This window comes from Gobio gobio (genome assembly GCF_949357685.1).
Source record: "Gobio gobio genome assembly, chromosome: 6".
Classification (NCBI taxonomy): domain Eukaryota; kingdom Metazoa; phylum Chordata; class Actinopteri; order Cypriniformes; family Gobionidae; genus Gobio; species Gobio gobio.
This window is the reverse complement of record NC_137102.1, coordinates 799,189-824,425: the sequence shown is the minus strand read 5'-3', so window position 1 is coordinate 824,425 and position 25,237 is coordinate 799,189. Positions and strand designations below refer to the sequence as shown.

General features: G+C 39.0%; 1 gene segment (V, D, J or C); it reads right to left on the bottom strand.

Annotated features, from left to right (window-relative positions):
* Window positions 1-6,304: 6,304 nt before the first annotated feature.
* Window positions 6,305-6,715, bottom strand: LOC307127924 (T cell receptor alpha variable 3-like). The segment is given in 2 exons: window positions 6,676-6,715; window positions 6,305-6,576 (listed from the first exon to the last, which is right to left on the bottom strand).
* Window positions 6,716-25,237: the final 18,522 nt, after the last annotated feature.

The window sequence follows — 25,237 nt, the reverse complement described above, 5'->3', positions numbered from 1 at the left end:
CATGTGCAATATTTCGAGTTTGTCAGAGATAAGGACAAGAAGAATGTAATAGTCAAATGCAACCTTTGTCTAAAACCGAAAGAACTATCGACGTCGTGAAATAGCACTAGCAATTTAAAAAAACATCTCTTGCACTTTGTGTTTTGTGTTGTGAACCTCTTGAATTCAAAGAGAATAAAATAATGACATTTTAAAATAAACACAGTTCTGTTGTGTCTAATATGAATAGTTTGTGATTCTTTCTGTCTGTCGTCCTTTCTTGCGTTGTCTTGAGCCTTCACTTGGCCAATGATATGCTCTATTGTTAGCCTGGATAGCCCACAGTCATTACATCATATCTCCTCTACTGGATATAAAATGCTCTGTAGTACATTTGGTCATGTTAGAATGTTAAGTTCTGTCAGGTCCATTAAGTCAAGAACACACAAACAATAATAATAATTAAGAATTTTTTATTGAAAAGATTGCAAACAAGTTGATATTCCTGAATTGAAATTTGGCGGTATGGCTCTGTTCAGGGAGTCCTCTGACCTTTCATGAGCACCATGAAATAGCAGAGAGTCAGAGGACCAGCAGCAGCATTAGGGAACGCTCACAGTTTAGGACTGAGAGCTAAAATATCCCCCTGTGAACAGAGCAGGCAACATGACAAAAGCAAAATGCCACGTTATGCATAAGGAGGAGCTGGGGAGGTGGCGGGCAGCAGTAGCGAGCAGCAAGCATGTATGAGCAAACCGAATGTGCTTTAAATAGGGCGCCTTGTTTGAGCTTTGGCCATTGAGCAGCGAGGGGAGTTAACCAGCTAATGCAGCTCAGCTGAAGCAGATCAGCTGGAGCAGATCAGCTGACGGGACAGTGTTGTTACAAATAACATAGCAGCGTCTTGACTACCTGGCCTGCCAGAACTGACGCTGACGCTCAATTTCTGTCAGGTCCATTAAGTCAAGAACACACAAACAATAATAATAATTAAGAATTTTTTATTGAATAGATTGCAAACAAGTTGATATTCCTGAATTGAAATTTGGCGGTATGGCTCTGTTCAGGGAGTCCTCTGACCTTTCATGAGCACCATGAAATAGCAGAGAGTCAGAGGACCAGCAGCAGCAGCATTAGGGAACGCTCACAGTTTAGGACTGAGAGCTAAAATATCCCCCAACACAAACCACACCTGGCAATCCTCTGAGATACAGAGGATGATTTATTTAAACAATTTATGCTTAGTAATCTATGAATATATACGGATAATTGCAAGTTATAATTACTTTATTTTGACTAGATGAGCTACCCCCCCCAAAAAACAGAAATTGAGTGTCTCGAACGATCGTCTGAGCCGCCCTTATTTAGCGATTTATATTATAGTAAAAATTATTAATTAATTACTGAAATGACTATTCAAGACCGCAATATCTAAAACATGCCGTTACCTAGAACTCTGTCTTTTAACTTTTTTAACGGTCTTCAGTGTAAGCGCTATGAAGAGATGACTAAACCACCTTCTGAGATGAAGGAATTAAACAGCTGGTAGCGCATCCGGGGAGTTATAATGAGCAGAGCGCGAGCAAAATAATGATCAAATGTGTTTATTAGCGAAACGACTCAGAGACTTGAGCTCATGGCTTTCTGAGCGTCAAGAATAGCCCGAACGTCGGGACGGAGGTATCGTTCGTAAGCAGCAGAAGACCACCGCCCCATAGCTTTAAGGGTTAAAACCGGAGCAGATGCTGCCGCTGTTGTTGCTGCGCCGATGCGCAGAGAATGAGCAGTATAGCGGTCCGGGGGCAGTCCACAGAATTGGCAAAGGAGGCGTAGGTGACAAGAAAACCAGGTTCTGGACATTGTTTTCCCTGCCTGTGTGACGAACAGCGGCTCCTGCGGATCAGCACTGGGGCGGTACCTCAAATAGGACAACATGGAAGTCAGAGGACAAAACATAGTGTTAGATTCAGAGATGTACACGATTACGCCTTTAGAATTTTTATCAGTTTTGGAATGCTTTAAAAATAATGTGAAATGGTGATCATGAATTGAGACATCAGAAATTGTTAGATTGAGATTTGGGTCAAATGAACAAGTGCGTGAAGAAATTTCACCACCCCTTAGAAAACCAAAAAAGGCTGTGAGAATGACAGTTTCTAACAACAGATCGGTGTACGGCCCAAAACACCCATCCCGTAATTTTGATATGATTTGTTTAACCAAAGGTAGAGTAAAAGGGAGACGTTTATCATTGCCTTGTGGAGATTGTCTTTTGATTCCGTTCAGCAAAAGGCGAATGGAAGGATTTCCCAAAATACTGGAGGCAGATGGATCCAGGCAGCGCATATGGAATTGAATGCCAGCGACCGTACTTTTGATTGAAGAAGGCTGCAGTTTTCGATCCTCGAAGCAGTGGACTATAAATGCACTAATATATGATATATTGACAGGCAGAGCAGCTACAGATGAAGAAGCACAAAAACTTATGAAATAAGACCATGCAGAGTCATACGATTTTAATGTAGAACTAGCCAATCCCCCCCCCGCATGTACTGTGCAGCAGAATGCATATAGGATTGAAGAGGGTTATTCAATCTAGAATGGTTTGGCTGAAAGGTGGGCATTCCAGGCTTGATGGTGCTGCAGCTGGACACAGGAGATGAAACTTCTGAAAATTGAAACGAGACAAAGAATCGGCCACTTGGTTATTCAAACCGGGAATATGTTCTGCACGAAAAAAATAGTTCCCCATGACTGACAGCCATGTAAGACGTCTCATGAACCTGTTGATAAATGGAACGGATGAACGCCTCTTATTAATTATATTAACCGTAGCTTCGTTGTCGCAGAAAAACAGAATTTGTTTCCTAGCCCAGTGTTTACCCCACAGAATGCATGCAACGACGATCGGATACAATTCTAATATGGCTGTCGAGGAATCACCGGCAGGTAAGGAACGCAATTCTTCTGGCCAGGTGGACGCAAACCATTCATTTTTGAAAATCCCCCCGAGCCCTATGGAAGGTGCAGCATCAGTATACAGATTAAGAGCTAAAGATGATTCCATGAAATCATTTAGAAAAAAAGGAAATGCCATTCCATTTATCTAGAAGAACAGACCAAAATTTTAGTTCAGATCTACATCCTGCGTCTAAAGTAACTATGTCACTGAGAGCTTTTGCAGATTTAGAAAGGTCAAGAAGCCTGGAAATAAATGATCTGCCTTGAGGAATTATTCTCATCGCGAAATTAAGGTGCCCCAAAAGAGAGAGCAAGTCCCTTTTTGAAAAAGATTTTGAATTTTCTGCGACTTTCATAACTTGTCTTATTCGAGCTAATTTCTCGAGGGGGAGTGAAGCTTGCATGCGATTTGAATCGAGAGAAATGCCCAAGAATTCGATTACTTTGACTGGACCCACGGTCTTTTCCTCAGAGAGAGGAACGCCTAATTCAGAAAAAGTGCGTTTAAGAGTCGAGATAGAGAAGTCAGATTTTTTGGAAGGAAAATCTACCAGGAGAAAATCATCTAAAAGATGAAGGACGAAGGATAATTTCTAGTTATTAAGAAGAATCCAGCACAAAGCTTCAGACAAGGTATCGAATATTTTTGGACTGCTACGACAGCCAAAAGTGAGTCTAACCGCAAAATAATTTTTTTTTTTTCCACTGGACGCCGAACAAATGCCACTGTGAGGGATGCAATGGCATAACTTTAAAAGCATCGGAAATATCTGCTTTTGCAAGCCAAGCTCCACGTCCTGCCTTTTTAATGAAATTGATGGCATCATCGACAGTATTGTAAAACAGAGAAAAATGGGGCTAAAGGAATAAGGCTATTGATGCTGTCAGCCAAACCATTGTGGGGAGCAGAAAGGTCGATAATTAAACGTTTTTTACCCGAATATTTTCGAGTGGCTACCCCTATAGGACTTACCCTAAAAATCGGAAAAGGAGAAAAATCAAATGGGCCTATCATGAATCCTTTCTTAACCTCTTTCTCGAGCAAGGTATCCACAGTTTCCAGCTCCTGAGACGCAGACAATAGGTTATGGCAATGAAAAGATACAGCAGGAAAATGCAGCAGGCCAGCAAAAAACCCTGAACAAGACCAGTCAGTAAATAATCCACAAAACAGCGGTCAGGATGCTTTCTCAACGTCTGTCCCAGCTTGGGGACGTTAATGGGAGTTGATGGTTTTATTTCTTTCGCTCCATTTATGAAGCGGGTTCTCCTCGGGCACACAGACTTTGGGTGGGCGTTCCCACAGTAGCTACAAACATGAAAATATTTACAATTATGCATCCTACAAATATTTTCATTGAAATGAAAGCAAATAGGAGTACCAAAGTTTTTCACCTGGGGCCCAGATGTATGGCTCGGGCCGGGATGAGACATGGAAGAAATAGGCTTAGATTTAGAGCATAAATTAGTAGAATGCGAGAGAGAGCCGCAAACGGAGCAGGACAGGATTTGGTGACCTGTGAAGTGTCTACTTATGAGCGCGAGATCGACCACGGACCAGTCAAGTCTTTGATTAAAGCGTTGAATGAACATAGCTGCCTTTGCAGAAAAAGACTTGTGATACTCGTAGAACAAAACCCCACCGTAAGAGAGAGTTAGATCAGAAATAATGGCCAGATAGGTATCTAGTTCGGCTCTGCGCGCTGGTTGGACCTCACAAATAACATCCTTATAAACTCCAAAAGCGGTACAGAACTCAGGAAAAGTTAGAATTTTTGAAAGTCTAGGGTCCCCATCTTTTAGCTCGACCTGTACGTCACCACAGTCTACTATACGCCGTTCACACAGCTCGGAGCCCAGCAAGAGTTTAACGAGGTTAATGTCATTACCTGCCAATATCTGTCCCCTCAGCTGATGAGAGATGGCAGCAGCTGGTGGGAAAAAAGGCGAGCCAGCGGAAAGAGGTACGGCGGTTGCTAGGGTCCTTTTAGGTACAAATTCCGTGGTGACGTCATCAACTTGAGGCTGGCGCGGATCGGAGACAGCAGCGGTGGTTGAAGCCGGGGTGGATGTCGATTGAGCAGAGACGTGGGTCGAGGGAGGTCTAGAAAGGGAACCGTCTTCCAGTGTTGATATCCTAGCGGACATGTCGAGGAGAGAAGATTGGATGTCAGAAAGTGCCATGAGCACTGGATCATCTGCTGAGAAAGCACTTGGACCCGGACGAACAGAGCCGCTGGCCCGTTTTTGTGCTGGGGCTTTGCTGGCCATCTCAGGATTTTTGCGCTTCGAGGTGTGCTTTTTTCCGGAGGACTGGGTAGGAGGCACCGGCGGAGATTCAACAACTGGAATCATTAGAGAATCGCAGAGGAGGACGAATAGGTCTTCGTGAGAGGCGCCACGCGGAGGCTGAATGTCATTTGTAAATAGGGTTTCCAGTATTTTTGCCACGGGCCAATCGTCGATGCATGGTTGGGACGAGGATCTATTCGCCAACCGCCGAGAACTCCTACGAACGGTAGCGTTATCTTCCGGGCAGGCATCCTGCCCCTGGTCAGATTGGAATGGTAAGGGCCGGGTTTCCTCAGAAGAGTCTTGCCATTCTTCCTCGACAGCGGCGGAAGTCATAGCCGACAATAGGGTGAGTATAATCAGTATTTTAATGTTTAACAACATGAGTGATTTTAACAGCATACAGTTCAGCAGTAGCGAGCAGCAAGCATGTATGAGCAAACCGAATGTGCTTTAAATAGGGCGCCTTGTTTGAGCTTTGGCCATTGAGCAGCGAGGGGAGTTAACCAGCTAATGCAGCTCAGCTGAAGCAGATCAGCTGGAGCAGATCAGCTGACGGGACAGTGTTGTTACAAATAACATAGCAGCGTCTTGACTACCTGGCCTGCCAGAACTGACGCTGACGCTCAATTTCTACTTCTGTAGTTATTTTGGTGAAAGTAACTCAAAAGTAATACAGGAGTAATGTAACGCATTACAATTCTGAGACAGTAAAATTGTAAGGTAAAGAATTGCTTTTAAATGACAGTAACAAGTAATCTATAATGTACTACAGTTTGGAAGTAACTTGCACAACATTGGTCCTTTAAACTTAAAACAAAAGTAAAGGTTTCACAATTTATTATCAAATGTTTGATTAAATGTATTTGACTGTAAAGCACATGTTCCAGTTCATTATCATATCCTCTCTTCTCATCTCTCCTCATGCACGTCTGAGCTGTTCAGCAGGTGTTTCCACATTCTGATATTTACAGTCTCAGTGGTACATGTGATATTATACTCATTAGATTGCTGTTGTTCAAAGCAATAATGGTGTGTGTGAGTTTTTGTAAAGCGTCTCAGGCACTTTGTGTCACTGGGCTCCAACTCTCAGAGCACAATAATAGAGAGCTGAATCTGACAGAGCTGCTTTATCAATAGTGAATTCAGTGGTGGAGGATTGGGATGATCGAGCACTTTTATCCAGTAAATACTGAGGTTCTGTGTTTGGATACTGTCTGTACCAGTAAAGTAGAATATTATTGCTGTTAGTTTCATATGAGCAGCTCAGCGTCACAGACTCTCCTTCTCTCATGATTATATTAGTATCCTCGTCTTTTGGTCCAATGCTGTCAGCAAACACACCTGTAATAAAAGTTGAGACATCACAATATAACATTAAACCATCAGCCAGTTTCTCTTGCCAAAAACACCATGTGATGTTAAAAGTGCTCATTCTATCACCTGAAACTGTTATGGCAATCACTAGTAGACATCTCTCCATGTTGATATCGGTTTAATCAGATTTTGATAATGGTTTTAAGGTTAGCTATGGATCTTTCTTTGAGGTTTGCACATGAGCACTAAACTAAATGTGATAAATGATTAAAATGGTTTATAGATGAATGACTGCAGTGGGAGGGGCTCTGCTGTTTAGGAGTAGTGTGGGTGTGGTCAGTGACATCACAATCAATACACAATCCCTTTGACCTCATACTGTAAAATATAACATCAAATATAACTCATAGGAATATCTGTAATCCTTTTTTGATTCAGAGTTTAATAACTAAATTGTCACATGACTGTCAGTGTGTGTTGTCTTGTCACATGTTCCTTTGTCTTAGTTTTCCCGCCACTTGTCTGTTTCCTTGGTTACCCTCATTAGTTAGTTTAGTTCAGCTGTGTCCTGTTAATGATCTCGGTTCTGTTTGCTATTTCAGTTCTTCCCTTTTCACTCAGTCTTTGTCCGCTCACTGTTATGTTAGAGGAGTTGTGTGATTGTCTGTCTGCTTGGCTTTGAAGTATTTACAATTAAACTACTTTTGGGAACTGTATTTACCTGTCTTCGTATTCCTGCCTGCACACACTCGTGACATAAATGTGATCAAAACTTTCACATTCACCCAAATTGCCAAAGCAGTTTCTCAGCATTTATGGCAAATGTGTGGCCATCTGTGTTTAAGGCAATAATAACTTCTCATGAAGTGTAATAAGTATTGAGGTTCACAGAGGCCTTATGATCCTGGAAGTAATCACATCACATGAGTTACAACAATTAAAAGTGAACTGGGTTCATATGCAGTTTGGATTGAATTTGATTTGTTCGTCAGGTCTGGATAAGAATGGAAAAAAGAAAGTATGATATGAAAATATATTGTGCTATTTACCTATTCAGTTTTCGAAAATATATGTAAAAATGTCTAAAGAAAAAAAAATATATAATTCAAGCAGAGGGTTTCCATGACAACAGTTTAGTGATTGTGATTGTGACAGGACTGAATGAATTCAAGACACTCGATTTCCACGATTTGTGTTTGTCTTTACTATAAGAGAGTCTCTTTTGAACGTGTGTGTGTGTGTGTTGAGTGTGTGTGAGTGTGACGGGTCTCCCGTTAATATTGCTGTTGCCGACCGGTGGGTGTGGCTGAGAGACTCATTGGGAGAACGATGTGCACCTGGGCAGGCTCCTTGAGCAAACTATGTGCACCTGTTTCTTCCTCTATTTAAGTTGAGCCTTTGAGAGTCAATGAGAGACTTGAGGGACTTGGAGAGAGCTTCAGGTCGTGCAGCACCATCATGAGAGTGTCCTGAGTTGTTTGCTCCCTTTTCAGTCTCGTTATGGTTTTGTTTATGTTCTTTTGTCATTACTTTGAATTTGGTTCTGTCTGACACATTAACAACATTTGTCTGACAGAGATTGTAGTTATTTTGGCCTTGATTTATTGTATTATATATTTTATTATTTACATAAATAAACCTTATGTGTTGCAAAACCTCACCAACCTACTATGTCCTCCACTTATTTGTCACGGCTTTGAGCCGGTCGTGACAAATATGGGGGCTCGTCCAGCCAATTTGTTAAAAGGTTTGTTCATTATTTGACGATTATGTGGACTTGTCCAACCGTTTTTTTTTAGTATGACAAATATGAATTCTTGTCCGTACTAATTGATAAATGTTTGTTTGGTTTGATTAGGTCTATGTTTAAGTTTTTTTGTTTGGTAAGAAACAAATTTGGGAGTTAATTTACTCCGGTATAATTTAATTTGGAAAGGAGTTGCTTTGTTTATATTTCGTTAATTTAATCATTAATTCGTTAAGTTTGTTTTTCTTTGAAGATATTTGAAATTTCTGGAGGTTTATAGTGGTTGGTTTGGTGTTTTTTTTTTTTTTTTTTTTGTTGATTGTTTCGTGGGAGTTTCAACTTAAGGATGGTAAGCATGGCTACTCTTTGTATATTTGAGGGAAGGGTTGTTTTGGATTAGACTTTTCCCTGGTTAGGTTTAGCGGGGTATCCTTAACCGGATGCTCCGATCTTTTTTTTATTTTAGTTTGTTTTGTTTGTATGGTGAAAGCAGTTGGAGCATTTGTCTCGGGAACACATCCGTGTTTTGTAATAGTGACTCGTTAATCGGTTGCTATTGCAAACGCTGGTTTATAGTGTATAAAAACCCGCTGCAAGTAACTGTACGAAGATTAGGGATGAGTTTAGGTAGTTTCTAAATTTAGTTAGAGGGAATTGTTTGTCCAATTTCTTCCCCTCAAATATTTTGGTAAATTAAGTAGCCTTATGTTACAATGGCCTCAAAGGTTGAGGAATTTATTAGTGCTCCGTCTGAAGATTTGTTGAATGATTTTTCTAAAGATCAGCTAGTAGAACTTGCAACTCATTACAAAATTAATTTGTCATGTCAGGATAAACGTCTGAAAGATAATCTTAAAACCATGATAAAGATGGAGTTACTTGAACGCGGAGTCTTAGAGTCTCAAATTTCGGAAGACGCGTCAACTTTTGATATTGCGACATCACCACAGTCTCATCTAACTTTTGAACAACAAAAACAATTGTTGTTAATTCAGGTTGAAATGAAGGAAAAAATGTTAGACACACAAAATCACATTGAGTTAAAGAAAATCCAGTTGCAACAACAGCAGTTTGATCTGGAACGCTATCGTTTGGATCTAATAAGAGATGGTAAACTTTCCGTAACTGGAGAACAGATGCGTGATTCGAGTTCGTGTAAGTTTGATATTGTGAGTAATTTGAGGTTGATTCCTAAATTTGATGAAAAAGAGGTTGAGCGATTCTTTTTATTGTTTGAACGTGTTGCGGATGCGCGAAATTGGCCAGATGAAGAGCGTACTCTTATGTTGCAGTCTGTTTTTACAGGCAGAGCCCAAGAAGCGTATTCTTCACTTAGCGTAGAGGACGCTTCTGAGTATAAAGCGGTAAAAGCGGCAGTGTTGAGGGCTTACGAGCTGGTTCCAGAGGCCTACAGACAAAGATTTAGGTCCTGGAAGAAAAGAGAAAAGCAGACGTATGTTGAATTTGTACAGGAGATCTCGGTTAATTTCAATCGTTGGTGTGTAGCTTCTAAGGTAAAAACACTTGACGATTTAAAGGAGTTAATGATGCTTGAGCAATTCAAGAGTTCAGTTTCAGGTCGTATTGCGACTTACATCAACGAATGTAAACCTGACACCGTGTATGAGGTGGCCGTCATGGCTGATGAATTCTCTTTGACTCATAAAACTGTTTCAAGATTCAAGATTCAAGAGTTTTATTTGTCACATACACAGTTATATACACAATATACAACTGGCAGTGAAATGTAAACAGGTCCGCTCCATGGACAGTGCAAATAACAGTTACAAGAAATTAAAATAGAAATAGAATAAAATTAGAATAAAAAGTATTAACATAAGTAGGATTATAAATAAATCAAGTAAAGATAAAAATAGGAAATAAGATAAAATAAAAATATAAAAAATATGTGGATATGATAAGTGAGATAGACTGTAGACTTAAAAATAAGTGGTTAACATAAAATATATATATATATGTATATATAAAGAAGTATAATGTGCAAGGTTTATTACAGGTTGTTACGCAGTAACAATAGGAACGTAAAGTGCAGTGCAATGGCAGTATATGGATGTTAATGTTTAAACTGGATGTTTATGCGTGTGCGGGGTGAAGTGAAGTCACGTGACTGAGTTCAGGAGTCTGATGGCCTGGGGGAAGAAACTCCTCCTGAGTCTTTCAGTCTTTGCCATCAGGCTACGGAAGCGCTTACCAGATGGCAGCAGGGTGAAGTGAGAGTTTGCAGGGTGATTAATGTCTCTGATGATTTTGGTAGCTCTACCTCTGCAGCGTTTGGTGTAGATGTCCTGCAGAGACGGGAGAGCTGAGCCTGAGATGCGCTCGGATAAGCGCACCACTCTTTGCAGGGCTTTGGAATCGTGACTGGTGCTGTTCCCGTACCACGCTGTGATGCACTGAGTCAGGACACTTTCTATCGCCCCTCGATAGAAAGTTTTCAGGATGGCTGGTGAAACCCTGAATTTCCTCAGCTGGCGCAGGTGGTACAGTCTTTGCCTGGCTTTTTTCACCTGTGTCTGGATGTGTGTAGTCCAGGTCAGATCCTCGGAGATGTTCACACCCAGGTATTTGAAGCTGCTCACTCTCTCTACCGGTGTCCCGCTGATCATGAGAGGGGAGTATGACCGATGCTGTCTCTTCCTGAAGTCCACAATCAGTTCTTTGGTCTTGTTAACATTCAGAGAGAGACAGTTGTCCTGGCACCATGATGTCAGTTGCTCCACTTCGTCCAAGTATGCCGTCTCATTGTTGTTGGAGATGAGACCCAGGACAACTTTTTGGTTACAGATCCGCTGAAGAGAATTTTCAAAATGAACCATGGCGAAAATCCAACGCATTTTCCAGGTTTGTGCCTGATTTACCCAGTACACAGTTGCACACTTCCTTTGAAGAAAAAGATAAAGCAAATATGTGTAATTATTGTCATGGGTTTGGTCATTGGAAGAATGAATGTCCGTTATTGAAAGCAAAAGCTGACCATTCTAACGTAAAATCTAATTCTTTGTCTCCTGTAAGGCCTGTTGCTTTAGCGGTGACTGCTTCAACAAGAAGTAATATGCAGGAAAATTGTTTGCCGTGTGTTTCAGCGTTTACTCCATTCGTTACAGAAGGTTCTGTTAGATTGGTGGATGCAAAAAAAAGTGTACCAGTTAAGATTCTACGTGATACAGGATCCTCAGAAACCTTTGTGCTAGAGTCTGTGTTGCCTTTTTCACCGGATTCTTATACTGGAAGTAATGTGTTGGTTAAGGGCATTGGCCTAAATGTTATGTCTGTCCCAATTCATAAAATGATTTTGCACTCTGAGTTGATTCAGGGCGAAGTGGAGGTGGCTGTTCGGTCCTGCTTGCCTGTGGAGGGAATACACGTAGTTCTGGGGAATGACTTGGCTGGTGATCGTGTCTGGCGAAATGATTCACCACATCTAGTGGTTACACCATGTCCGAAGATCTTGAAATTAGATGGTGATGAAAGTTTGTCCAGTCCTTTGAATGTTTTACCGTCTTGCGTGATAACCCGATCTATGAGTAAAACACAAGTTGAGGGAAAAACTGAATCTGAGAAGGTAAAACTAGAAGTCCCTTCAATTTTGTCAATGTCACGTGATGAATTGATCGAAAAACAAAAAGCTGACTTGACTCTTGTTGAATTATTTGACCGAATTGTCTCTCAAGATATAATTGTGAATCTTTCATCTGGGTATTACCTAGATCAGGGGTCGGGAACCTTTTTTGACCAAAGAGCCATTTTTCCATTTTTGGTTAATGCATTTTTCCAAAAGAGCCACAGTAAAAAATAATATTAAATTATTATTAAAAAACATGCTTTTTTCCCTAATAAAATTTAAACAATAGTAATTATTAGGTCCATAACTAAAAACAAACACATATGCAGCGAACAATAAATAAGTTGCAATATGGAATTAATTGTGCAGGGCTTTGTGAGGTTGAGTTATAAATCCTCTTTGTGTGTGTGAACATCTACTATGTTTACGTGAATACTCGACTTGGCATTTTGATACATTTCTGTAGCCTATTAATTTGACGTGCAGCCGAGGACAAAGCTGTGCTTTTCCGTGTTGCGCTCGGAGCGCGTGCACAGCATCCTGTCACTAATTCAGTTGTCTTTCGCGACTTATCGCGCGTTTTTCATTAATTTTCGTCAACTGAAATCTGCGTGGATTATCATAAATACACATTTATTTATCACAAGGGTCTCTGCGGCAAAAGCGAAAGTACCCGCGGGTGAAATGTTTCGAAATGTCTTTTTCCACAGCAGACCACCAGTTTCAATAAAAGGATATATTCAAGTTTGTATAGCCTACTTTTACATTTTCGCTGCTGTTCTAAAAATGGTTTTCGGTTACCTTAAACAAGCCACAGCTGCTTGAATCCCAGAGCAGAAGCTGTTACCACAGAAACGTAAGTGGGTTTTGATTGCTGTCGCGACTCGTGACACTCGTGAACAGCACTGAACGCGCACGGCCGGCACAACTTGAATATTAGTTATTAATTATCATACGTTTCATTAACTTCGGTAGGCTGTTCAACAAGGGAATTGTAATTGGCTGCTTTTTTCTGCAGAGAGTGGATCTCTGTTGATGTGTCTAATTTCTTTTATCGATCATTTGTTGGTAAAGGGTGAGAGACCTGAGCCACATTATTTTTGTCAAAGAGCCAGATGTGGCTCGCGAGCCATAGGTTCCGGACCACTGACCTAGATGAAGGATTGCTGGTTCGAAAATGGGTGCCACAGGCAGATTTTGCGATTGGTGATCCCATGGTGCAAATTGTAATTCCTCAGTGTCTCCGGCAACTAGTGTTACAGACCGCACATGATACTTCCGGCCACATGGGAGTGAGAAAGACGTACAAGTTACTTTTGACACGTTTCTTTTGGCCGAAATTGAGACTTGATGTGTCCAAATACATTAAGTCTTGTCACACACGTCAGATTACTGGAAAACCAAATCAAACTTTGAAATCTGCTCCTCTTTATCCAATTCCAGCCATTAGTCAACCGTTTGAGCATCTCATTGTAGATCGTGTTGGGCCATTGCCTAGGTCAAAGGCAGGTAATTTGCTTACAATCATGTGCCAAGTAACTAGAGATCCGGCTGTATATCCGTTACGTTCTGTAACGGAAAAACTAGTCATACAAGCGCTGACCCAATTCATTTCGGTGTTTGGAATACAAAAAATTATTCAATCTGATCAGGGAAGTAATTTCACCTCTAATTTGTTTGGTCAAGTTTTGAAACCGCTTAATATTCAACATAATCTCTCCAGTGCTATTCATGCCCAAAGTCAGGGAGCACTGGAGAAATTTCATCAAACACTGAAATCTTTGTTGAGATCGTATTGTGTTCAAATGAGTAAGGACTGGGCGACTGGTCTACCTTGGTTGAGGATGGCAGCTCAGGAAGCTGCCCAAGAAAGTACTGGGTTCAGTCCAAATTACCTTATTTTTGGTCACGATATGCCCTCACAAGACTGAAGACCCATCTTTGTGAGTTACAGGAAATGACCAAATTTGGACTCTCTGGTAGCCTGGAAGAGGCTTTGCCTGTGGCAAGAATGTATGCCCTCCTCCTGTATGGCCAAAAGAAAAAGGTGGATGGGCATCCTTGCACCAAGCTGGATGAGCTGAGGTACACACTAGCATCTACCACAGATTTGTCAGCAGCAAATCTACCCCCAACAGAAGATGCCTTCCAGCAACATGTGCTGAGAGCCTTGTACCAAACAGCAGTGTGACCTGGCCAAACCTCTTCTCTGGAACCCAGTTGGTAGAGGATGGAGGCTCAGAGAAGATGGGTGCATTGAACCTGTGATGTTCCAGAAGGCACCAGCACCTAAAGAAGTTAGAGACATCACCCACCTCTACTGTAAAGACGGAAACTGCAACGATGCCACCAAATGCCAGTGTCTTTCAGTGGGCTTGACCTGCACAGAGTTTTGCTCTTGCCCTTTCCCAGACTGTCCAAATATTACCCACTTTGTCACTGATGACAATGTGGATGAGTGACAGTGGTGTGTTGCAGTTGTTACATGATGACCTGAGAATGGCAAACAAAAGCAGTTCATGTTCCAAATGGTTGCTGCTAGAAAAAAAAAAATCACAGCCTGAGAAGACAGGGCTCATTCCCCCACAAAGTGTTTGTTTAGTTTATTTGTTTGATTTAAGACAGTCATTTAATTTGTATTGTGTGAAGTTAAGTTATAGTTTTATTAAAAGTCTCATTAAGGTCAAACTGCAATCCTGACTCCTGGTCTCCTGTTTGTGCTATGGTAAGGTGTTATCTTTCGATTTCAATCTTTGTTTCCATATAGTACAAGGTGCCATATGAAATATTTAATTATTAAATGTATCTTATATTTGAATTTCTCAACATTCTTCTCACCACTGATAATGGGCTTTGGACCTAATTATGTCAGTGTTCCATTTTCATTCATTTTGGACACCTCATACATTGAGTGACAGAACACTCTGATTCGTCATGCTATATTTACATATTTGGTATTGCTGGATTCAGCACAACCCCACCTTTCCAACAAGTCATCATATGTGTTTCTATGATAATACCTGGCAAAGCAACCACAAAGTAAATGAAAACATTCTGCATAGGTATTCAATTTGTGCATGTCCGCTTATTTTAGGTATGTGTTTATATGTCTCTGTTTATTCCATACATCAAGATATTCACATCCAGTCTTTTCTAGTAGCTAAAACAACTTCCTGACTACAAACATGTCAAGTTTCAAAGCTCTCAGAGCTTTGGTGATTGATCTGCATTAGTTTATATGCCTTAACTCCCATACGGACAGGCTATATTTTAGTCCTTTTTTGGTTTTGGGGTGTATAACAATATCTGTTAATTTAACAATCTTAGCAGTAAAATATTTTTAGCCAAGAATCCATTTCATATATGGGACACCTTAGAGATGAGGAAAAACATTGTTGGGTTTAGTTCTACCTCCGGTAGGGGTATCTCAAAAACTAAAGCACTTTTTGACTATTTGTCGCTAGCCTAATGGTCTTTTCAATCTCAAATGGCCATATTCATGATGGTCTTTTCAATCTCAAATGGCCATACTCATGATGGTCTTTTCAATCTCAAATGGCCATATTCATGATGGTCTTTTCAATCTCAAATGGCCATATTCATGATGGTCTTTTCAATCTCAGATGGCCATACTCATGATGGTCTTTTCAATCTCAAATGGCTATATTCATGATGGTCTTTTCAATCTCAAATGGCCATATTCATGATGGTCTTTTCAATCTCAAATGGCCATATTCATGATGGTCTTTTCGATCTCAAATGGCCATATTCATGATGGTCTTTTCAATCTCAGATGGCCATATTCATGATGGTCTTTTCAATCTCAAATGGCCATATTCATGATGGTCTTTTCAATCTCAAATGGCCATACTCATGATGGTCTTTTCAATCTCAAATGGCCATACTCATGATGGTCTTTTCAATCTCAAATGGCCATACTCATGATGGTCTTTTCAATCTCAAATGGCCATATTCATGATGGTCTTTTCAATCTCAAATGGATATATTCATGATGGTCTTTTCAATCTCAAATGGCCATATTCATGATGGTCTTTTCAATCTCAAATGGCCATACTCATGATGGTCTTTTCAATCTCAAATGGCCATATTCATGATGGTCTTTTCAATCTCAAATGGCCATATTCATGATGGTCTTTTCAATCTCAAATGGCCATATTCATGATGGTCTTTTCAATCTCAAATGGCTATATTCATGATGGTCTTTTCAATCTCAAATGGCCATATTCATGATGGTCTTTTCAATCTCAAATGGCCATACTCATGATGGTCTTTTCAATCTCAAATGGCCATATTCATGATGGTCTTTTCAATCTCAAATGGCCATACTCATGATGGTCTTTTCAATCTCAAATGGCCATACTCATGATGGTCTTTTCAATCTCAAATGGCCATACTCATGATGGTCTTTTCAATCTCAAATGGCAATATTCATGATGGTCTTTTCAATCTCAAATGGCCATACTCATGATGGTCTTTTCAATCTCAAATGGCTATATTCATGATGGTCTTTTCAATCTCAAATGGCTATATTCATGATGGTCTTTTCAATCTCAAATGGCCATACTCATGATGGTCTTTTCAATCTCAAATGGCCATACTCATGATGGTCTTTTCAATCTCAAATGGCCATACTCATGATGGTCTTTTCAATCTCAAATGGCCATACTCATGATGGTCTTTTCAATCTCAAATGGCCATACTCATGATGGTCTTTTCAATCTCAAATGGCCATATTCATGATGGTCTTTTCAATCTCAAATGGCCATATTCATGATGGTCTTTTCAATCTCAAATGGCCATACTCATGATGGTCTTTTCAATCTCAAATGGCCATATTCATGATGGTCTTTTCAATCTCAAATGGCCATACTCAGGATGGTCTTTTCAATCTCAAATGGCCATACTCATGATGGTCTTTTCAATCTCAAATGGCAATATTCATGATGGTCTTTTCAATCTCAAATGGCCATACTCATGATGGTCTTTTCAATCTCAAATGGCTATATTCATGATGGTCTTTTCAATCTCAAATGGCTATATTCATGATGGTCTTTTCAATCTCAAATGGCCATACTCATGATGGTCTTTTCAATCTCAAATGGCTATATTCATGATGGTCTTTTCAATCTCAAATGGCCATACTCATGATGGTCTTTTCAATCTCAAATGGCCATATTCATGATGGTCTTTTCAATCTCAAATGGCCATATTCATGATGGTCTTTTCAATCTCAAATGGCCATACTCATGATGGTCTTTTCAATCTCAAATGGCCATACTCATGATGGTCTTTTCAATCTCAAATGGCTATATTCATGATGGTCTTTTCAATCTCAGATGGCCATATTCATGATGGTCTTTTCAATCTCAAATGGCCATATTCATGATGGTCTTTTCAATCTCAAATGGCCATATTCATGATGGTCTTTTCAATCTCAAATGGCCATATTCATGATGGTCTTTTCAATCTCAAATGGCCATATTCATGATGGTCTTTTCAATCTCAGATGGCCATACTCATGATGGTCTTTTCAATCTCAAATGGCTATATTCATGATGGTCTTTTCAATCTCAAATGGCCATATTCATGATGGTCTTTTCAATCTCAAATGGCCATATTCATGATGGTCTTTTCGATCTCAAATGGCCATATTCATGATGGTCTTTTCAATCTCAGATGGCCATATTCATGATGGTCTTTTCAATCTCAAATGGCCATATTCATGATGGTCTTTTCAATCTCAAATGGCCATACTCATGATGGTCTTTTCAATCTCAAATGGCCATACTCATGATGGTCTTTTCAATCTCAAATGGCCATATTCATGATGGTCTTTTCAATCTCAAATGGCCATATTCATGATGGTCTTTTCAATCTCAAATGGATATATTCATGATGGTCTTTTCAATCTCAAATGGCCATATTCATGATGGTCTTTTCAATCTCAAATGGCCATACTCATGATGGTCTTTTCAATCTCAAATGGCCATATTCATGATGGTCTTTTCAATCTCAAATGGCCATATTCATGATGGTCTTTTCAATCTCAAATGGCCATACTCATGATGGTCTTTTCAATCTCAAATGGCCATATTCATGATGGTCTTTTCAATCTCAAATGGCCATATTCATGATGGTCTTTTCAATCTCAAATGGCCATATTCATGATGGTCTTTTCAATCTCAAATGGCTATATTCATGATGGTCTTTTCAATCTCAAATGGCCATATTCATGATGGTCTTTTCAATCTCAAATGGCCATACTCATGATGGTCTTTTCAATCTCAAATGGCCATATTCATGATGGTCTTTTCAATCTCAAATGGCCATACTCATGATGGTCTTTTCAATCTCAAATGGCCATACTCATGATGGTCTTTTCAATCTCAAATGGCCATACTCATGATGGTCTTTTCAATCTCAAATGGCAATATTCATGATGGTCTTTTCAATCTCAAATGGCCATACTCATGATGGTCTTTTCAATCTCAAATGGCTATATTCATGATGGTCTTTTCAATCTCAAATGGCTATATTCATGATGGTCTTTTCAATCTCAAATGGCCATACTCATGATGGTCTTTTCAATCTCAAATGGCCATACTCATGATGGTCTTTTCAATCTCAAATGGCCATACTCATGATGGTCTTTTCAATCTCAAATGGCCATACTCATGATGGTCTTTTCAATCTCAAATGGCCATACTCATGATGGTCTTTTCAATCTCAAATGGCAATATTCATGATGGTCTTTTCAATCTCAAATGGCCATACTCATGATGGTCTTTTCAATCTCAAATGGCTATATTCATGATGGTCTTTTCAATCTCAAATGGCTATATTCATGATGGTCTTTTCAATCTCAAATGGCCATACTCATGATGGTCTTTTCAATCTCAAATGGCTATATTCATGATGGTCTTTTCAATCTCAAATGGCCATACTCATGATGGTCTTTTCAATCTCAAATGGCCATATTCATGATGGTCTTTTCAATCTCAAATGGCCATATTCATGATGGTCTTTTCAATCTCAAATGGCCATACTCATGATGGTCTTTTCAATCTCAAATGGCCATACTCATGATGGTCTTTTCAATCTCAAATGGCTATATTCATGATGGTCTTTTCAATCTCAAATGGCTATATTCATGATGGTCTTTTCAATCTCAAATGGCCATACTCATGATGGTCTTTTCAATCTCAAATGGCCATACTCATGATGGTCTTTTCAATCTCAAATGGCCATATTCATGATGGTCTTTTCAATCTCAAATGGCCATATTCATGATGGTCTTTTCAATCTCAGATGGCCATATTCATGATGGTCTTTTCAATCTCAAATGGCCATACTCATGATGGTCTTTTCAATCTCAAATGGCCATATTCATGATGGTCTTTTCAATCTCAAATGGCCATACTCATGATGGTCTTTTCAATCTCAAATGGCCATATTCATGATGGTCTTTTCAATCTCAAATGGCCATATTCATGATGGTCTTTTCAATCTCAAATGGCCATATTCATGATGGTCTTTTCAATCTCAAATGGCCATACTCATGATGGTCTTTTCAATCTCAAATGGCCATACTCATGATGGTCTTTTCAATCTCAAATGGCCATATTCATGATGGTCTTTTCAATCTCAAATGGCCATACTCATGATGGTCTTTTCAATCTCAAATGGCCATACTCATGATGGTCTTTTCAATCTCAAATGGCTATATTCATGATGGTCTTTTCAATCTCAAATGGCCAGCCTCATGATGGTCTTTTCAATCTCAAATGGCCATACTCATGATGGTCTTTTCAATCTCAAATGGCCATATTCATGATGGTCTTTTCAATCTCAAATGGCCATATTCATGATGGTCTTTTCAATCTCAAATGGCTATATTCATGATGGTCTTTTCAATCTCAAATGGCCATATTCATGATGGTCTTTTCAATCTCAAATGGCCATACTCATGATGGTCTTTTCAATCTCAAATGGCCATATTCATGATGGTCTTTTCAATCTCAAATGGCCATATTCATGATGGTCTTTTCAATCTCAAATGGCTATATTCATGATGGTCTTTTCAATCTCAAATGGCCATATTCATGATGGTCTTTTCAATCTCAGATGGCCATACTCATGATGGTCTTTTCAATCTCAAATGGCCATACTCATGATGGTCTTTTCAATCTCAAATGGCCATACTCATGATGGTCTTTTCAATCTCAAATGGCCATATTCATGATGGTCTTTTCAATCTCAAATGGCCATATTCATGATGGTCTTTTCAATCTCAAATGGCCATATTCATGATGGTCTTTTCAATCTCAAATGGCCATACTCATGATGGTCTTTTCAATCTCAAATGGCTATATTCATGATGGTCTTTTCAATCTCAAATGGCCATATTCATGATGGTCTTTTCAATCTCAAATGGCCATACTCATGATGGTCTTTTCAATCTCAAATGGCTATATTCATGATGGTCTTTTCAATCTCAAATGGCCATATTCATGATGGTCTTTTCAATCTCAAATGGCCATATTCATGATGGTCTTTTCAATCTCAAATGGCCATACTCATGATGGTCTTTTCAATCTCAAATGGCCATACTCATGATGGTCTTTTCAATCTCAAATGGCCATATTCATGATGGTCTTTTCAATCTCAAATGGCCATATTCATGATGGTCTTTTCAATCTCAAATGGCCATCCTCATGATGGTCTTTTCAATCTCAAATGGCCATATTCATGATGGTCTTTTCAATCTCAAATGGCCATATTCATGATGGTCTTTTCAATCTCAAATGGCCATACTCATGATGGTCTTTTCAATCTCAAATGGCCATACTCATGATGGTCTTTTCAATCTCAAATGGCCATACTCATGATGGTCTTTTCAATCTCAAATGGCCATATTCATGATGGTCTTTTCAATCTCAAATGGCCATACTCATGATGGTCTTTTCAATCTCAAATGGCCATACTCATGATGGTCTTTTCAATCTCAAATGGCTATATTCATGATGGTCTTTTCAATCTCAAATGGCCATATTCATGATGGTCTTTTCAATCTCAAATGGCCATACTCATGATGGTCTTTTCAATCTCAAATGGCCATATTCATGATGGTCTTTTCAATCTCAAATGGCCATACTCATGATGGTCTTTTCAATCTCAAATGGCCATATTCATGATGGTCTTTTCAATCTCAAATGGCCATATTCATGATGGTCTTTTCAATCTCAAATGGCCATATTCATGATGGTCTTTTCAATCTCAAATGGCCATACTCATGATGGTCTTTTCAATCTCAAATGGCCATACTCATGATGGTCTTTTCAATCTCAAATGGCCATATTCATGATGGTCTTTTCAATCTCAGATGGCCATACTCATGATGGTCTTTTCAATCTCAAATGGCCATATTCATGATGGTCTTTTCAATCTCAAATGGCCATACTCATGATGGTCTTTTCAATCTCAAATGGCCATACTCATGATGGTCTTTTCAATCTCAAATGGCCATACTCATGATGGTCTTTTCAATCTCAAATGGCCATATTCATGATGGTCTTTTCAATCTCAAATGGCCATACTCATGATGGTCTTTTCAATCTCAAATGGCCATACTCATGATGGTCTTTTCAATCTCAAATGGCCATATTCATGATGGTCTTTTCAATCTCAAATGGCCATACTCATGATGGTCTTTTCAATCTCAAATGGCCATATTCATGATGGTCTTTTCAATCTCAAATGGCCATACTCATGATGGTCTTTTCAATCTCAAATGGCTATATTCATGATGGTCTTTTCAATCTCAAATGGCCAGCCTCATGATGGTCTTTTCAATCTCAAATGGCCATATTCATGATGGTCTTTTCAATCTCAAATGGCCATATTCATGATGGTCTTTTCAATCTCAAATGGCCATATTCATGATGGTCTTTTCAATCTCAAATGGCCATACTCATGATGGTCTTTTCAATCTCAAATGGCCATACTCATGATGGTCTTTTCAATCTCAAATGGCCATACTCATGATGGTCTTTTCAATCTCAAATGGCCATATTCATGATGGTCTTTTCAATCTCAAATGGCCATACTCATGATGGTCTTTTCAATCTCAAATGGCCATATTCATGATCGTCTTTTCAATCTCAAATGGCCATATTCATGATGGTCTTTTCAATCTCAAATGGCCATACTCATGATGGTCTTTTCAATCTCAAATGGCCATATTCATGATGGTCTTTTCAATCTCAAATGGCCATACTCATGATGGTCTTTTCAATCTCAAATGGCCATATTCATGATGGTCTTTTCAATCTCAAATGGCCATACTCATGATGGTCTTTTCAATCTCAAATGGCTATATTCATGATGGTCTTTTCAATCTCAAATGGCCATACTCATGATGGTCTTTTCAATCTCAAATGGCCATACTCATGATGGTCTTTTCAATCTCAAATGGCCATATTCATGATGGTCTTTTCAATCTCAAATGGCCATATTCATGATGGTCTTTTCAATCTCAAATGGCCATATTCATGATGGTCTTTTCAATCTCAAATGGCCATACTCATGATGGTCTTTTCAATCTCAAATGGCCATATTCATGATGGTCTTTTCAATCTCAAATGGCCAGCCTCATGATGGTCTTTTCAATCTCAAATGGCCATACTCATGATGGTCTTTTCAATCTCAAATGGCCATATTCATGATGGTCTTTTCAATCTCAAATGGCCATATTCATGATGGTCTTTTCAATCTCAAATGGCCATATTCATGATGGTCTTTTCAATCTCAAATGGCCATACTCATGATGGTCTTTTCAATCTCAAATGGCCATACTCATGATGGTCTTTTCAATCTCAAATGGCCATACTCATGATGGTCTTTTCAATCTCAAATGGCTATATTCATGATGGTCTTTTCAATCTCAAATGGCCATACTCATGATGGTCTTTTCAATCTCAGATGGCCATACTCATGATGGTCTTTTCAATCTCAAATGGCCATATTCATGATGGTCTTTTCAATCTCAAATGGCCATACTCATGATGGTCTTTTCAATCTCAAATGGCCATACTCATGATGGTCTTTTCAATCTCAAATGGCCATACTCATGATGGTCTTTTCAATCTCAAATGGCCATACTCATGATGGTCTTTTCAATCTCAAATGGCTATATTCATGATGGTCTTTTCAATCTCAAATGGCCATATTCATGATGGTCTTTTCAATCTCAAATGGCCATACTCATGATGGTCTTTTCAATCTCAAATGGCCATATTCATGATGGTCTTTTCAATCTCAAATGGCCATATTCATGATGGTCTTTTCAATCTCAAATGGCCATACTCATGATGGTCTTTTCAATCTCAAATGGCCATATTCATGATGGTCTTTTCAATCTCAAATGGCCATATTCATGATGGTCTTTTCAATCTCAAATGGCCATACTCATGATGGTCTTTTCAATCTCAAATGGCCATATTCATGATGGTCTTTTCAATCTCAAATGGCCATATTCATGATGGTCTTTTCAATCTCAAATGGCCATACTCATGATGGTCTTTTCAATCTCAAATGGCCATACTCATGATGGTCTTTTCAATCTCAAATGGCCATATTCATGATGGTCTTTTCAATCTCAAATGGCTATATTCATGATGGTCTTTTCAATCTCAAATGGCCATACTCATGATGGTCTTTTCAATCTCAAATGGCTATATTCATGATGGTCTTTTCAATCTCAAATGGCCATATTCATGATGGTCTTTTCAATCTCAAATGGCCATACTCATGATGGTCTTTTCAATCTCAAATGGCCATATTCATGATGGTCTTTTCAATCTCAAATGGCTATATTCATGATGGTCTTTTCAATCTCAAATGGCCATATTCATGATGGTCTTTTCAATCTCAAATGGTTATATTCATGATGGTCTTTTCAATCTCAAATGGCCATATTCATGATGGTCTTTTCAATCTCAAATGGCCATACTCATGATGGTCTTTTCAATCTCAAATGGCTATATTCATGATGGTCTTTTCAATCTCAAATGGCCATATTCATGATGGTCTTTTCAATCTCAAATGGCCATACTCATGATGGTCTTTTCAATCTCAAATGGCCATACTCATGATGGTCTTTTCAATCTCAAATGGCCATATTCATGATGGTCTTTTCAATCTCAAATGGCCATATTCATGATGGTCTTTTCAATCTCAAATGGCCATACTCATGATGGTCTTTTCAATCTCAAATGGCTATATTCATGATGGTCTTTTCAATCTCAAATGGCTATATTCATGATGGTCTTTTCAATCTCAAATGGCCATACTCATGATGGTCTTTTCAATCTCAAATGGCTATATTCATGATGGTCTTTTCAATCTCAAATGGCCATATTCATGATGGTCTTTTCAATCTCAAATGGCCATACTCATGATGGTCTTTTCAATCTCAAATGGCCATATTCATGATGGTCTTTTCAATCTCAAATGGCTATATTCATGATGGTCTTTTCAATCTCAAATGGCCATATTCATGATGGTCTTTTCAATCTCAAATGGCCATATTCATGATGGTCTTTTCAATCTCAAATGGCCACATTCATGATGGTCTTTTCAATCTCAAATGGCCATATTCATGATGGTCTTTTCAATCTCAAATGGTTATATTCATGATGGTCTTTTCAATCTCAAATGGCCATACTCATGATGGTCTTTTCAATCTCAAATGGCCATATTCATGATGGTCTTTTCAATCTCAAATGGCCATATTCATGATGGTCTTTTCAATCTCAAATGGCCATATTCATGATGGTCTTTTCAATCTCAAATGGCCATATTCATGATGGTCTTTTCAATCTCAAATGGTTATATTCATGATGGTCTTTTCAATCTCAAATTGCCATACTCATGATGGTCTTTTCAATCTCAAATGGCCATATTCATGATGGTCTTTTCAATCTCAAATGGCCATACTCATGATGGTCTTTTCAATCTCAAATGGCCATATTCATGATGGTCTTTTCAATCTCAAATGGCCATACTCATGATGGTCTTTTCAATCTCAAATGGCCATATTCATGATGGTCTTTTCAATCTCAAATGGCTATATTCATGATGGTCTTTTCAATCTCAAATGGCCATACTCATGATGGTCTTTTCAATCTCAAATGGCTATATTCATGATGGTCTTTTCAATCTCAAATGGCCATACTCATGATGGTCTTTTCAATCTCAAATGGCCATATTCATGATGGTCTTTTCAATCTCAAATGGCTATATTCATGATGGTCTTTTCAATCTCAAATGGCCATACT